Genomic DNA, 9,297 nt, shown 5'->3' with positions numbered 1-9,297 from the left:
GGAGGGAGGAAGGGAGGGAGGGAGGAAGGAAGGAAGGAAGGAAGGAAGGAAGGAAGGAAGGAAGGAAGGAAGGAAGGAAGGAAGGAAGGAAGGAAGGAAGGAAGGAAGGAAGGAAGGAAGGAGGCTAGTTCCAGTTGGGTCCCCAGTAGGACAGCTCCTACTACTACTCACAGAGGTTGCTGTTTGTCCTGTGTTCTCAAAAAAAGACCATGACATCAGGGAAATGAAGTTATAACATGCAAGTGAAATGGTTTTAAGTAAGGGAGGTGCCTTTAAAGTCACTGGTCTCACTCTCTCCTCCTGAGCCATTTTGGGTCCAGTGGCAAGATACAGATTAGGATGACTGGAGATTGCCCTTGCTTGACACAGCTAGTAAGTTTCTGGGGCATGAATCTTTCTGACTTCAGGCTCTATTCCCTGTGCCAACCTAATTGTCCTAGTAGACTCTACTTACTACAATTGTTCTAAAAAACAATGATTTGATTCCATTAGCTGACATTTAAAGTTCTTTGAGGGCAGAGATTAGTCTGTGATTTCTTCTTTTGTCTCCTCCAGGGTCCACAGAGTGCTCTGTACAAAAGAGATATTTAAAACATGATTGCTGAATTTGTTGCTGAACTTATTCTTGGAGAATACTGACATGTAATAGAAAACCATTTAAAGAACAGCAAAGTAATTTAAATATTGTCAAAAGAAGTCTGTGTTATCATTCAGTGAAGGAATGATAAAAAGGATGAAAAATAGGATTCATTAAGGGTGATGGATTAGAATTTTGGTGGGGGACAGAGGAGATAAGGTAGAACAAGATAACACAAGAATGAGGAAAACAGTAAAGAAAGAAAAGAAGAAGAGAACCTAAGAATTTTCTAAGTAATTGCTAACTTTCTCAGCAGAGCAGTCCCCAAGCAAACTGTTATATCACAGATTCTGGTGCGTAAAAGAAAAGCTGCTATTCTGACATCAGTATCTCAGCTAAATTGCCTCACCTGATTATTGAAGTCACCTTGGGTATGCCTGTGGTTAGGAGCAAAGTATCCAAGAATAGAGGCGAGATAAAGAAAAATAAAGTAACAGAAAGAAACACAGGTGTGCCCTTTTATTCTGAACATCCAATATTTGAATATCTCAATTTACCTCTGGAATGGCATTTAAAGATTATCTAATCCAACTCTGATCTTATCAATAAATCAAGAAGTAATTATTTCATCTAAAGAGAATATAAATCTCTGTGCCATAGAAATATTCACTTGATGTTAAAAAATATTATTGCATTTAAAAAATTCCACATACATAAAACTTTGCAGGAATATATCTAGCGTGTTAACTCTGATCCACTTAAAGCATGTAGTCCAGGAATTATTAGGTTTAACTTCTCTAGAGTTGGATTGGAATGGCAGCTGTTGTGTTATAAAGGCTACCACTGGGCATATGATGGCTAAGATTTGTATCTCCAGGCAGAATCTGCAGGACACATGAACATCATTCAGCTCACTTTGATATATTTGGTGTCTAAGCTCTGGACATATCACAGGACCTGATTTCAGACCCAAAAAAAGACACCGAGAGGAGCAAATATATTATGGGAGCCCCTGATTACCTTTCACAGGGCCAAGGCCATACAAAATACTGAGAAAAGCAGGAAGAAATTCTAGACCACCCCAGCTGAATATAAACACCCTAGAGCCTTACCTTGTTTTTAATGCTGTACTCTCTCCCACACCTAACTGTGAACCTCACAAAAGATGGATGACTTAACAATCACATGCCAGCATTGATATCCACCTAAGCACTTGCTTTAATACTTTCTCTTCTTGAAACCAGACATGGTTCAAGTGTTTAGAACTCATTTCCTGATTGGTCCAGACTCCCTCCCACTTTAGAGGCTAACGGTATAGATCTTTGTGTCTTTTATTACTTTACTAATTTAAAGATAATCCAGTTGAACTAATAAAACACCCACAATATGGCAAAGCTAAATAAATATTCAAATTGTAGTAAATTTAAAGGTTAGAGGTAGCTAGGTGGCTCAGTGGATAGAGTACTGGACCTTAGAGTAAGGAAAACTTGACATGTGTGACCTCACACATGTACTAACTGTGTAATCCTGCGCAAATCACATAACCTCTGTTTGCCTTAACCCCCTGGATAAGGAAATGATAAATCATTAGAGAATTGATGTGACTGAACAAATAATTTTCAGGGAGTTTTTAAAGGATAGCTAGGTATGGCAGTGGATATAGTACTGGGCTTAGGATCAGAAAGACTCATCAATTCAAATCCAGCCTTCGACACTCACTAACTGTGTGACTGTGGGAAGTCACTTAACCCTGTGAGCCTCAGTTCCTCATCTGTAAAGTTTTCTGGAGAAGGAAATGACAAACCACTCTAGTATCTTTGCCAAGAAAACCCCAAAAGGGGTCATAAAGAGCTGAAGATGACCGAAAAAACACGGAACAATAAATGTGTGTTGGATTTAGAGTCAGATGGTCGATGCTAAAATCCCAGCTGGGATACTTATTACCTGGGGGAAATTGCTTAATCTTTCTGGAACCTCAGTTTCCTCATCCATAAAATAAGGAGGTTGGAGGTTAACTATAAGATCTCTTGCAGCTCCAAATTCTATGATTCTGTCATTCTTAAGAGATGGCAGACATAAGTCCTGTGAATTTTAAGTCAACAAGCAATAAACTCTTCTGGGACTATCAAGAATGTATGGCACTTACATTCTATAAACTAAGTGCAATAATCTTCATGAGTCATGGAATACGCTTCTCTTTCTCCTCCTTTACCTGCTCTATATCCTCCTTACTTTCTCACTCCTCCATAACTCCCTCCCTCTCTTCTAAACTCCCTTACAATCCCCATATAACTTTCACTTACTATACAGAAAAAGTCATCTAGAAACTGACCATCACAAGCACATAAAACTATGTTACGTTTGATATGCAGACTTCAGAGGGACAAAAAATATTCCCATCCCTTTGGTGAAAAACTAATTCCTCTCCTCTACCTCTACACTTGATCCTATCTCCTACAGACCTTGCTCCAATGGTCAGCCCTCTCTCTGAAGCATTTTCAGTTTCTGGGATCACTGTATGGTTCCCATCTGCCTAAAAATATTCTTAAATATGTCCATTTTTTTGAAAAGCATTTCTTTTGCCTTTCAAACCCAGCCAATGACTCTATGTAATTTCTCTTCTGTGCCTCAGTCATGGGTCTCCAGAGGCTTTCAGGTTATCTCCACGTTGCCTTGCACATAAAGAGATGCTTGATGAAGATGCTTGATAAATGTATGTTGCATTGAATATCTTTAAATTCAGTCACTATCCCAGTTCAGGATCTCATCACTACTCACCTACATCATTATAGGACCCTCCTAGTTGGTCTCCTTGCCTCATCTCTCCCTGCTCCAATTGATCTTCCACACAGCTACTAATATACTTTTTTCCTCAAGTAAAGGTTCCCCCACCAACTTCATAAACTCCAGTGATGCTCTGTTAACTCCAGCATAAAGGAAAAATGTCTTTGTCATTCAAAGCCCTTCTTAACTTGGCCCCTTCCAATCTGCCCACTCTTCTTACACATCACTCATCTCCCTCTGCTTCCACTATATGGGCCTATTTGCTATTCCTCATACATGATATCTGATCTCCTGTATCAATGCTCTTGGACCTGGACTTTTCTCCAAGCCTGGCATACTCTCCTTCTTCACCTTTGACTCTTAGAATCTACAGGTTCCTTCAAGACTTGACTCCAGTTCTACCTTCCATTTCTTGGTACTCCCTTCTACAAATGCCTTCCCATCTGTTACCTTCCATCTACTTTGTATGTATTCTATTGGTACATCTCTATCCCATAAGAACATAAGCTCTTTGAGGGCAGGGGTCTATTTCTGCTTTTTTTTGTATTCTCATCCCTTAGCAAGAACTTAATAAATGTTTGTTAATAGACTGATTTAACATGGCCACATCCACGCTCATTTCCTCACCAATTATATCTAATCATTGACTCCATCCTGTGGATTATATTTCCATATCTTTTGATTCCACTCCCTACTATCTATTCCTATAGCCATCATCCTAGTTTAGGCAGGCCCTTGTTGCCACTTACTGATATAATAGCTTTCTTATAGGTCTTCCCAACTCCATCCCACATACTGGTACCAGACTAATCTTTCTAAGACATAAATTTGGTCATGCCATTCCTCTATTCATTTAGTGTTTTCTGTACTGGCTAACAAGTAGAGGTCTAAAGCTGTTTCAGTTTATTATTCAGAGCCCTTCATAATCTGGTACCACCTTACCTTTCCAACTTTATGTCATATTATTTATTTCCTCAAACTCTGTGCTGGAGTCAAAATGGACTACTTGTGTTCTCTCATTCTTCCCTCCCTGCACAACACATATTGTGTTTGCAGTCCTCTATGTCTTTGCTCACGCTGCTTTTTATTCCTAGAATGCTTTTCCTTACCTGTCTTTATATAACTGTTCTTTAAAGCCCAATTCAGATCCTACTTTTTCCATGAAGCCTTTCCTGATCTTCTTTACTCAGTTCCAACCTTCCCCCACATACACTGGTATCCTCCATTGACATCATATAACATTTTGTTTTGTAACTCTATAATTGACTTAATCAAACAAATGATGGTATTTTAATATCATGTAATACCATATCATAGCTATTAAAAATGACAAACTTGTGGACAATAATATATATACATGGAAAAAATGGTTGTAAAATAATGTTGTCAGAAAAAGGACATAAAATAGTAGGTAAACACTCTAATTTCATATGTGTGCTTTATTTATGACTGTGCAAAAAAGGAAACTAAAACATATTCATGATGTAATCTTCAGTGACTTTTTTCATAAAGTTGTTAAAATTTTTAAGGATAAATTATGAAAAATCAAAAATTTTATGAAATTTGAACTATATAGACCATTAAAATTTTAGAAGTGTGTTCCCATAGAAAAACTTTTATCTAAAAAATAATATTTGCCTGAAATACCATGCAGATCATAAAATGGTCATAAAAAGGAAAGGGAAAAATTAGGCTAAAAATGTGGCTTGGGGTCAGGATGAGGAAGACTTAGGATACCATTTCAAGAAATTTGGACTAGGAGAGACTAGGTGGAGCAGTGAATAGGGTACTGGCCATGCAGTCAGGAGGACCTGAGTTCAAATCTGATCTCAGACACTTAATACATTTACTAGCCATGTGACTTTGGGCCAGTTACTTAACCCCAATAGCCCTCCAAAAAAAAAGCAAAAAAATAAAAATATATATAATTTGGACTTCATTCTATAAACAATGGGGAGTATAAAAATATACATGCCCCCAAATACCCTTTCTATTTAAAAATATTATGTTGTTTTACTTTTATATCACTTCTGTTTCCTACTATATTTCCATCACTCCTCCAATAGAGCTATTTTTTATAACAAAGGATAAAAAAGGAAAAAAAAAGTTATGCAAAACTGAATAACATAACTAAAAAAATGACATTATAAGAAATATCCCACACACTTTACTTCCGCAAAGGACTGGGGAAAATATCTTCTGATATCTCTTCTTTGGGTTCAAGTTTGCTCATAATTTCCTACTATTCAGTTTTGATTGTTTTGTTGTTCTTTCTATTGTCTTTGTTTATAATATTGTATCTTTATTTATAATATTGTTTTTCTGGTTCTATTTACTTTGCTTTTTATCAGTTCATATAAATCTTTTCATGTTTTTCTATATCATATTCATAATTTCTTACAACACAGTAAAATTTCATTATGCTCACATACCACAATTTTTGGCCACTTGCCAGTCAAAGAGCTTCTACTTTCCAGTTGTTTGCTACTACAAAAGTGCTGCTATAAATATTTCTATATATATGTGCATATACATATACATATATGTACATATATATTCTTTTAAACCTTTCCCCCCTTTTTGTGGTCACTGACCTCCTTGGATTCCATGCCTAGCAGTAGAAGCTTTAGGGCAGGGCATTTTAGTCCTTAATAATGACTGTAATTTCAAATTGCTTTCCAAAATGGCTGTTCCAATTCACAGCTCCAACAATACATTAGCACACCTCTCTTTCCATGATTCTTCCATTGACTATTCCCATCTTTCATCATCTTTGCCACTTTGCTGGCTATCACCCCTACCAATGTCCACTGATACTGACAGTTACAGACATATTTACACGTCTGCATATACCTTTTTTGGGGGTCCAGAACTGTGATTTCAGGGAGATGGGGAGTTCCTGGTGATAAAACTCCTTCTACCAGTGCAGCTCAGCCACTGTTTTTCAGTTTATAGTCTTATAGAGTTGCCTGGGGCCCTAAGAAGTAATACAAGGCAACATGTGTCAAAGGCAGGATTTGAACCTAGGTCTTCCTACCTTTAAGAGCAATTATCTCTACACTCTATGAAATCTTTCTAGGGGTGAATGGTACATGCTAACTATTCCCCGATATACATGCAAACATAAATGTGTATGTGGTAGGTAAAGATTTATGAAAATATACATGCCTGCATACCCATTTTAAGGTAAATAACCTTTTGTTCTACAGTAAGGAGCTATTTTCATGACTGTCCCAAGAAATGGCCTATGATAATACTTATTTGCTGATTTTGTGAATAGGAATTCTCTTCAAGTGGCATTTAAGTGTTCTAGTCTAGTGGATAAAACAATAGGGTCAGCACCAGGAAGGTCTGAGTTCAAATATTCCATTAGATGTTTATTAGTTTTGTGATCCTAGGCAAGTTACTTAACCTCTGGGAGCCTCAGTTTCTTCATATGTAAAATTAAAATGAGTAAAGCAATATAATATAGTGGGAAGGGCATCTGACTCAGATTCAGGAAACTTAGATTTATGAGTCTTTTACTTACTAGCTATGTGGCTGAACTTGGGCAATCAATCAAGTGAAAACCATTTACCAAGATCCTACTATGTGCTAGTCTATGGGGATACAAAAACAAAAATAAGATTGTCCCTCCCCTCAAAAAGTTTACATTCTACAGAGAGGCAAGTCAGAGGCAAGCTCTCTGGGACTAAGAATCCTTAATCTGCAAAATATAGGGGTTGCTCTAGGTCTAGTGGGGATTCTTGATTTTTTTTTCATGCTATAGACCCCTTTTGTAGTCTGATGAAGCCCATGGACTCCTAGAATAATGTTTTAACTGAACAAAAGAAATTACTAGGATTACAAAAGAAATAAATTATATTGAGATAGTTATCAAAATATATTTTTAAAACTCAAGTTTATATGCCCCAGGTCTATAAAAGAACCTTAAGATGATCATTAAAGTCCCCTTTACATCTAGAATCTAGTTTTCATTTCCCTTGATACCTTATTACCTTGGCCATGCTCCGCCCCTGGCACCTTTCTTCCTGGTGCTGATACCCTATCACTCTCTTATTACTTCACTCCCACCAAATAAAGATAATATAAGATACTAATGTACAAAGACAATTTAAAGGGGACAAATGAAGTTTATTACTTGATAAGGTTATATCAGTAAGTGAAGCAGTATGCTTTCTTCGTATCTGGACAGGGAAAAACTGTAGAATAAAATCTAAACTGATTGAAGAAAGCTATTTTTAAAAAACAAAACCACGACAAAAGCCAGCAGCAACAATTACAAAGAAAAGAAACAAAACCCCCACTTAGTGTCAGCCTGTCCACTCCCTGGTAGATACACCTATCTGATCCACCATTACAAAAAACCTCTCTCACCTCTCCAGTTCTCTGAATGAGAATCTTGATTCAGGGGGAAAAAAAAGTAATGAAAAACATGTAATGGGCACAAGATGGTGGGCTAAGGAGTTTGGGTAGGGCCAGACTTTAGTCTTGCTAGCATAGCAGTAAAGTGCTCTCAATTGCTGGTCTGCACTTTGGCAGTATTTCTCTCCTTCCCCTGTCATATTTAAATACAACAGTTATCTCTAGCCTTCCTCAACTTTAATTCTTATGAACCAACACGGAAAATCTAGAGACGGGAAGGACAGCACAATACTTTGACTTTAATCATACTATATTAAGGGCGGCAAAGACAGACACTCATTAAGCAGCTTTCAGACATCCTTCGTGGATGCTGAAATTTCCCTAAGAATGACAGCTCAAGTTATGGAGTTGTTACTGTTGTTTTAAATGGCCCTGTTTACTGGGTTTCGGACCTTGTTTTCACGAGCCATGGAGATATTTAAAGCCCCCCACATTTACTGAACTCGTAGGGTAGATGAAGTCTGAACAAAGCATTGCGTTCAGAAGCCCCAGCCCAGCCCTCTAGCACTGCGGAGTACACGCGGGAGGGGGGAATCCAGCTCGGGCGCCTCCTAGACTGCAGCTAAACCCGGGGCCCGGGAACTGTAGCAGCGCTGGGGGCGAGGCGTGAGACTCGAACCCTGAGGAACCTCGTGCTCTCCAGTTGAGGATCCGTGCTTTCCTTAGGGAGCTGGATGCACAGCCTCTCCCAGGGTAGGGTGGCACCGCGCAGCACTCATTCTTGAACACCCGGGTGGAGGAGGCAAGGCAAAGAGGCCACCACCCAACGGTGCTCTCATCATCCGCCCGCCCCAGTTCTGCACTGAGAGCATCTTCCAGCCCCTGCTGCGGGCGGACCCGACAGGGAGGGCGAGAAGAAGGGTGCGGTGAAGTCGCTGCCGCCGCGGTACTGCAGTCCCGGGGACATGTCGAGCAACATCGCCTGGAACAGCGCCTCTCCCGGCAAACCCAGCGGAGACAGAGCTCGGCCGAGTCCCCACCCATCCCGGGAGAAGCAGAGAGCTGCCTTACCCATCAGTGCTTCCATCCCAGAGTCCGCTCTCTGTATGTCAGGATGTTCACCCGCCTGTCTGCTTGTCGCCCTTTCTCGCCCGAGGCAGGAGCTAGGTGGGAAAAGGTGGGAAGGCTGGCTAGGGAAAATGCTAAGCAGGGCTATCAACAGGCTAGTCAATTAGCCTGGAGGCGGCTGCGCGACCTCGATCCAGGTTTGGAGAGCGGAGCACGCCGGGAATCGTAGTCCAGGACCAAAGGATGTGAGATGCAGGATCGGAGGCGGGACCCCAGGGCATAAATTATCCCTTCTCTTGCCTTTCACTCTCTTCTGTCTTTCTGTGTCTCTCTCGCCCTCCCTTCCGTTCAGGAAATGTGTATTAAAATAACGTAACCAAAATGTACTGGAAGGTCGTAGAGATATCATCACCTTTTGGATTTCAGGGAAGAGCTGAAATTGATCCTTTTGGGAATCCCAGGGGCTGTGAATAATGGGGGTGGAGGTTTTTCCAAGCCGCGAA

General features: G+C 39.8%; 1 protein-coding gene across 1 annotated transcript in view; it reads right to left on the bottom strand.

Moving 5' to 3' along the window:
- TMOD2 (tropomodulin 2) overlaps positions 1-9,027 on the bottom strand; it is a 58,525-nt gene extending 49,498 nt beyond the window's left edge. Inside the window, exon 1 of the mRNA XM_069098058.1 lies at positions 8,798-9,027. The gene's annotated coding sequence lies outside the window, so the exon portion shown is untranslated. The remainder of the gene's footprint in view (positions 1-8,797) is intronic.
- Between the last annotated feature and the right edge of the window lie 270 nt (positions 9,028-9,297).

The sequence above is a fragment of the Petaurus breviceps genome, unplaced genomic scaffold, assembly GCF_028583685.1.
Source record: "Petaurus breviceps papuanus isolate PSGF00001 unplaced genomic scaffold, PetGlider_PUasm1.0 37, whole genome shotgun sequence".
Lineage (NCBI taxonomy): Eukaryota > Metazoa > Chordata > Mammalia > Diprotodontia > Petauridae > Petaurus > Petaurus breviceps.
This window is presented reverse-complemented; position numbering and strand designations above follow the sequence as displayed.